The following is a 7,316-nucleotide window of genomic DNA, read 5'->3' on the forward strand; positions in this document are numbered from 1 at the left end:
CGCGGCAGATGTACAGGTATGCTTAAGAACGACGATGTAAAATGCCTTTTCATTATAGCGACCAACAACATGTCTGAATGGAACCGATGTCATTCTGTCCAACAAATAGCCATGGCTGAGACGGTGACACAGACACTCTTCACCGAATCCTCTTTCTCTTCAAACTCGGCAGCCTAAATCCGATGTAATGTGACCCATTGTACTGCTGTCTGCTGTGACTAAAACAAAACCTTTATCTTTCTTGCGTCTTTCTCATCCTCCCAACCCATGCTTTGATCGCTGCAATAAAATTAGTGATTGCATTATCAAAACACCAATTGTAAAAGACAACAGTTGTCAGGAGTGGGATTCGAACCCACGTCTCCAGGTGGAGACCAGAACACTCGCGTCTATTATTAAACGACTTTCTCGGCTTAAGTCTGGCGCCTTAGACCACTCGGCCACCCTGACAACTCTCTTCAAACCCACATGAGCAGCTGTGTTTCATAATAGAGTGAACGACTACATTGGTGAGAGAGCATACATACAAACACTCACTATATGGTGGGATTTGAAATGAAAATGGAGTGATGCCTTGTCTCAGGTTTTCCAGCATGTGAGAATTTAAAGCTCACAGCAGCACAGCGCGCTGGAACTGGTAATGCACACAGTTTAGGTCATCTGTCATAGAAAGGATGACGAGGCTTTGGAGAGTGTGCAGAAGAGATTTAACAAGATGATTCCTGAATTAGACAGTTTGGTTTTGCAATAACGAGAGCTTCAACCATCTTGTGTTGTTTTTCCCTCTGGAGCAGCAAGGCTGAGTGTGAATCTGATAGACGTCTCTTAGATTTTGGGAGGCATAGATAAAGGTAGAGCACACAGAAGCTGTCTCCATCCCAGAGCTGATATGTCTTATATCATAGGGCATACATTTCAACTAAGAGGGGAAGTTTTAAAGAAGACGTGACAACACCCTATCACTCAATGTTGGCAAGACCAAGGACAGATTGTGGTCTTGAGGAGAGGGAAAACCACAGGTCCATGAGCCATTTCTCATTGGAGGAAGTAATTTTAAATTGGTAGGTATTAGTATATCCTCTACTTTATCAGGAGACTTCAGGGATTCACCATGGCCTCAAAAACCTAGATGAACGTCTACAGATGTGTAGTAGAGAGTGGATTGTCTGCCTGCATCAGGACTTAGCACGGAAATAACATTACCTTTGAAGGAAAATCTTCAAAAGGTTAGTGGATTCGGCCCAGTCCGTCACGGGTAAAGCACTACAAAACATTCAGCACATCTGCATAACGCTGTCATCGGAAAACTGCATCCACCACCAGAGGTCCTCACCAACCAGGACATTTTCTTTTTACGCTGCTGCCATTAGGTAGAAGGTAAAAAGAGCATCAGGACTCGCACCGACAGGTGCAAGAACAGTTTACACTCACGTCCCCATCCATTGACTATTCCGACAGCCAATGATTTCACTTTAAACACTATTCTATATTGATTAGATGAGTATCCTAGGACCTCAGCAGACCAGGCAGCATCTGTCAAAAAGAATACACAGTCGACGTTACGGGCCAAGATACTTCTCCATGGGATTGTTTCTGAATAAATCGCTCACCCAAAAATCAGTGTACGATGATCTGTTGTACTGTGATAAGCAGTGTCAAAAAACACAATCTATTCTACCGTTTTCCTAATCCACACTAAGAACCTACGTTTTGTTGCAGAAATAACATCATTTGGATTGAATGTTTAACAACAAAAGATGTCAGGAGTGGGATTCGAACCCACGACCCCAGCTGGAGACCAGAACACTCGCGTTTGTCGGAAGGATTTTCATACCTTGAGTCTTGCGCCTTAGACCACTCGGCCACCCTGACTACTGTTGTGTTTGGGAACGGAATGAATGCCTGATTTGAAGGCAAAGTTATTTACGCACAAACACACATATCATCCCGCTAATCGGAAATGAACGCGAGCTTGTTACAGTTTCGCAGATTAGGCAGCTTCTTTGGGAAGTGAAGCAAAATAATTACAGATCGAAGACTCGTGAGACGCGTCTCGCAAGAATTTGGGAAGGAGGTTTGCTGGGATGAATGAGAACGCTTGGAAGACTCATTATTTTTACATGTAGTGAAGCGGGGAGGAAACGTTAATAGACCGTATTGAATCTGAAAACATTGAGTGCGAGTTGATCATGACAACGTCAACAGAAACTGAACACAGTTCAATTATATCTCGCAACGCTGCTTTACAGATGGATGTTAGTAACTGAACTATAAAGCTCAATAGTCTGATGACTGTGGAAGAAAGCGAAGCTGCGATTAAGTTCACAAGAACATAAGACATCGTGCAGAAAGGCCATTCGGTCCGCTGTGTCTGTTCATCATTCTATCATGGATGAGTTATTACAGTCAGAATGTTGTTCAGGCTTGTAGGTCAATGTTTACTCTGATGGAGAGGAGACAGAAGCAGGGCGTTTTGCACTGTAGAGCAGCGGCCTTTCTGACAGATGAGACGCTTAAGAGAACGTATTTCGCTCGGGTTTGCTAATCCTGAGATAAATGCACAGAAGACATTAAAGTAAGGCAGGGACAAGGGGGCGGCCATCGCCGGAGTGGAATGCTCTTCGCGGGATGTGGAAAGGCGGGGATACTTCCATGGTTCCTGATGACAACAGCTGCGAGAAGTACACAGAGCTGCAGCTGGTAACAGTCTGCAAGGTGCAGATTCTATGAGGTGTTTGAGTTGAATCTGGATGAACCCCGGTTCATTGGGGGCCGCAGGCGGGATGGACTAGGACATATAAAGTGGTAGATACAGTCAGGGTGCAGGACACAGGAAATTGGGTGACAGTCAGGAAGGGGAAAGGGTTTAGAGAGCCAGTGCAGACTATCCCTATGGCCATCACCCTCACCAACACCTGGTTGCCGTTTGTGGTTGGATGATCTGGCAGGGGAAAGCCACAGAGGTCGGATGTCTGGCACTGTGTCTGGTTCTATGCCTCAGAAGGGAAGGGGAAGAACAGATTCCTGGATGTTATATTGCCTCCCGGGTACCAAGGTCCGAAACAACTTGGATCAAGTCCTGAATATTCTTCAGTAGGACCGTGAGCAGCCAGCAGCTGTGGTCTATTAAGGACCAATGACATCGGTAAGAAGAGTGACGAATTTCTGCAATGGAAATTCAGAGGGTTAGGTGCTGAGATGGAGGGCAGGATCTTCGGTGTTGTGACAGCGACACGTGACGCGTCCTAATCAGGAGATAAATGGAAACATGATACATATTAACACGTGGCTAAGGGTTTGGTGTAGGAGGGAGGCCACACGAGTTTTCGATCACTGATCTCTCTTCCATGGAAGTTAAGATCTATGGATAAAGACTTTTCGTGCGTGAACTGAAAGTGCATTAATATCCTGCCGGAAGGTTAGCGAGTGCTGCATGATTAGATTTAAACTACATTTGCACGGGGGATGGGAACCAGGGTGCCAGAACAACTGGTGAGGAGATTGTGCAGACACGTTGATAAGGTCTCAGACAACGTCAGGAATGCAATCGCTGAGTAAGGTAGGACTAATGTTCTGAGCTGCGCATACTTCAGTGGTAGAAGTATCGGAGAAAAGGCCGATGAACTCAGGGCTTGGATCAAAACCCGGAATCATGGTACTTTGCCGTTAAAGAGACTTGGTTGCAGTGGAATTTAGTGTGACAGTTCAGTATTTCGGAGTTCCTTTGTTTCAGAAGCGATAGAGCGGGATGGACTAAAAGAGAAGGAGTAGCGTTAATAGACAGGGAAAATGTCACGGCTGTCTTCCGCCAGGACAGATGCAGAATTCGACTATTGAGGCTCTATTGATGAAACTGAAAAAGAGGAAAGGTATGATCACGTTAATGGGGATAGATTACTAACCGCCCAATAGTCAGTGGTATTTAGACGGTCAAATTTGAGGATATATCGCTGTCTGTCGCTAGGGCATTACGGTTGTTAGAGTTAGTGCTTCTGACATTCCGCACGTTGACTGTTATTTCCACACTTTTAAAGGACTAAATAGGTTAGAGTTAGTCCAATGTGTTCAAAAATTCTCTTCCCCTTCATCAGTGTGCAGACGTCCCAAGGAGAACGCGTGCAATACTTGATCTGCCATTATGAAATAAAAGAGACTGTGCAAGAGAAATAAATTTGATTTATCGAACACCTTGTAACTCGTGATCACAATGCCATTGATTTCAAAGTAAATATGGAAAAAAAAAGATCGTTCTAGTCCATGCATTGAGATTTTTCATTGCGGAAAGGTCAATTTTGACGGTATCAAAAACCGTTTAGCAAGTGTCTATTGGAGCCGGGATGTTTTCTGGTCAGTGGGACGCGTTCAGAAATGAATTTTGGAGCGTACAAAGCTCATATGGGCTGTCAGCATAAAAAGTAAAGATAACAAGAGGAAATAACCTTAGTTTTCAAGAGATATTGAATTTCTTGCACCTCACTCCCGATGCGGGCGGAGACGGACGAGGAAACCGACTGTGATTTGGCTTCTCTTTCTACTAAAGACACGTAGGCACCTGAGGGAGAGTTTTGGCTCCATCCTGCTCTGTCACTTCTGAAACAAAGAAACTCGAAACACTCTCGCTACCAATGGAGTTTCAGAGGTCATCCTCGGAACAAGATTCCGGGGCAATAGCAGCACCCAATTTGTTAGAAATCAAATCCGTTTACAAGTATTTCGAAGAGGTTTCAGCAAGAGAAAGTTCTAGACTCTTCCACCACATAGAACCTACGCCTGGGCAGTAGATCACTGTCAGGTCCATGTCCTCCGCGGGGTTGACTGTACGCGTGGAAGATGACATTCTATACACCGACAGAGCACCCCGAGTTCCTTATCACGAAAAATAATCCGTGTTGTTCACTATGCCAGAACACGATACTACATACATGCATTAAATATCAAAGTACATAATTTCAAAGGAGATCTGTGAGAGTGGATTTCGCAACGAATGGTGGGTATTTGGATCGACGTGGCAAACTGGCGTGAGACCATTGCTTCGGGAAAGCAGATTCGAAGATCCCGTAAGTGGGAGAGACGAAATTGATTTGGAACATGCGCGTTAAACGTTATTTTTGCAGAAATCTCTAAAATACGCGACTAAACATCTCCGGTAAGTCGAACAGGTGTTCATGTACAGCCCCCTAAGTTAATAAAGTTCCAATGCTAAATATTCAGTACCGCAGCAGCATCCCAGTGCCCCGGAAAGGTGTAACATCTTTGCATTTGATCTCCCCTTCCGGCACTTCCTAAATCTTATCCACCAATTGTCGAATATAATCCTCCAGGTGAATTTTGCTCCTCGACTCGTCAGCAATGTAGGTCGGTGTAGTATTCTTGATTGATAACAGCACACGTGACACTTATCTGTGTGAGCACGTACTGGAAGGCCATCGGATTCTGCGTGACACACATTCCAATTTCCACTTTTTTTCCCCCGCCAGTACTCCAGACAACCCATTCTGCGTGGACTTCCAGTTCAAGAGTCTGTTAGTGAAGTGTAAAGCCGACTTCCTCACGGATAAAAAATAAAAAAAAACAACCATCAATCACACCTGTTCTTGAGAATTTTTTATTCTAATCAATAGTCCGTATCATCTCTTTTGGATTAGTTGATAGCAACGAAGGCGATGTGGGAGAAAGCAGAGAGGCTGAGAATGCGAAACAGTCTTGCTGGTTTGGAATCCAGACCATCACCTCGGTATTTCTTCCCCCCTCCTCTAGTGCTCATTCGGTTGGGAACAAATGTGATTCGGTTCGCCTGCTATTGTACCAGCGGATGATGCTGGGACTGCTGAGCACTGCTCCTGCGGACATAAATTTGCAGGGATGAAGGGACTTGGGCTACATTATGTTTAATTTTTTACCTGTGACTGTATTGTCAGCTATTTTACAGGTGCTGTAAATGTCTTCTGCTGTGTCTATCTGGTGGCACGGTGATTTGTACCTTAGCCCTGAAGGAACGCAATGCAGGTGGATAATAAAGAGCAAGGGTACAAGGAGATAGACTGCGCGGTCAGGAGTGCAGAATGAAAAGGTCTATACAGACTCCGGGATTTAACTTAAAACAATATACAAGCTGATGTCAATAGGGGAGTCCTGTGTTCTCTAGCGAATGTACCTTGATCATAATTTTACATTATTCTTCTATTATTGCTTACGATTTTCACACCCTGCCCCGCATGTGTTGTGTATAGACAGACTGCAGTAAGCCCTTTGCAGTTTCAATATGCAGTATCCATGCTTCATGCGAACCGTGCATAGTTCTGCACTTACAATCTATGTACAATGGCGAGTTTCTGTTCTGGAGTTCCATGAAGCTCTTGGCACTTTAGTGAGTTGACCAGAGTGAACATTCGCCTATATTCTGTGGCGTGGATCGCTTGTTATAGATTTTCTCTGCCTGGTATTCTTACAGTTATATGCCCCATATTTCTCTGCTATGGTACAAGTCAATTTCCACGACTATAATTTTGCTATTGCTTACTACCGGAAAGCATCTGCTCGTTCCGGGCGACCGTCAGCGGCTGAAAACACAGAATCTGAAGCTGTTCCGTGAACCTGGTGGTTTCTGTTATCAGGCGCATGTTCATTCTGCCCAGGGGAATCGGAGGAAGACTACAGGTCTGGGGTAAGTTTGTCGATTATATTGCTGCTTCAACAAGGCAGCGGGAAGTCTAGACTGAGACTATGGAGTGGTTGTAGGTTGCCATGATGCGCTGAGCAACCGCCAAAACTATAAACAATAGAGCAATGCAGTACACGAACAGGCCCTTCAGCTCATGTAATAACCTGCCCTGAGAACATAACCTGTTTCACCTATACTGTACCATATCCTTCTGTAACACTCGCTTTGCCAAGTAGCATGATCTCGGAGTGATAACCCCCTGCCCGGCCAAACCTTAGCACTCTTGTTTGGGTGGATGCTGCATGTTGTGTCCCCTGTGTAACATCGGTAGCCCGAAATACCATTCAGTCCACAATGTGCGGTTAAACGATGAAAATTTTATACTTACGTATGGGGTTAGTAGAGAACCAAAGAAAAGGAGAGCAAATAAAAGGCGCCAATAATCTCATAAACATGTCCAGTGCACAAAGGTTGGAGCTCACGGATTCCCTTTCGCTGATCCTCCTTCACTCATCGTCGACCCCTGTGCTCCCGCCCCGAGCCCAGGCCCAACGGGTCCGGCAACCGTCTCCCAAAGCCACGTCTTCTCTCTCCATCCTCCTCGCGCCTTCTCCCCCAGAGCCCGCGCAAACTAGCAGCTTTCACACGGTCAGAA

At 45.1% G+C, this 7,316-nt stretch overlaps 2 non-coding genes across 2 annotated transcripts; both read right to left on the reverse strand.

Moving 5' to 3' along the window:
- Positions 1–334: 334 nt before the first annotated feature.
- On the reverse strand, positions 335–450 carry trnal-uaa (transfer RNA leucine (anticodon UAA)). The gene is made up of 2 exons: positions 413–450; positions 335–380 (listed from the first exon to the last, which is right to left on the reverse strand). It is a non-coding gene; the product is annotated as a tRNA-Leu (tRNA).
- A 1,308-nt stretch (positions 451–1,758) lies between these two features.
- Positions 1,759–1,872, reverse strand: trnal-caa (transfer RNA leucine (anticodon CAA)). The gene is made up of 2 exons: positions 1,835–1,872; positions 1,759–1,804 (listed from the first exon to the last, which is right to left on the reverse strand). It is a non-coding gene; the product is annotated as a tRNA-Leu (tRNA).
- Positions 1,873–7,316: the final 5,444 nt, after the last annotated feature.

This window comes from Mobula birostris, chromosome 13, assembly GCF_030028105.1.
Source record: "Mobula birostris isolate sMobBir1 chromosome 13, sMobBir1.hap1, whole genome shotgun sequence".
Classification (NCBI taxonomy): domain Eukaryota; kingdom Metazoa; phylum Chordata; class Chondrichthyes; order Myliobatiformes; family Myliobatidae; genus Mobula; species Mobula birostris.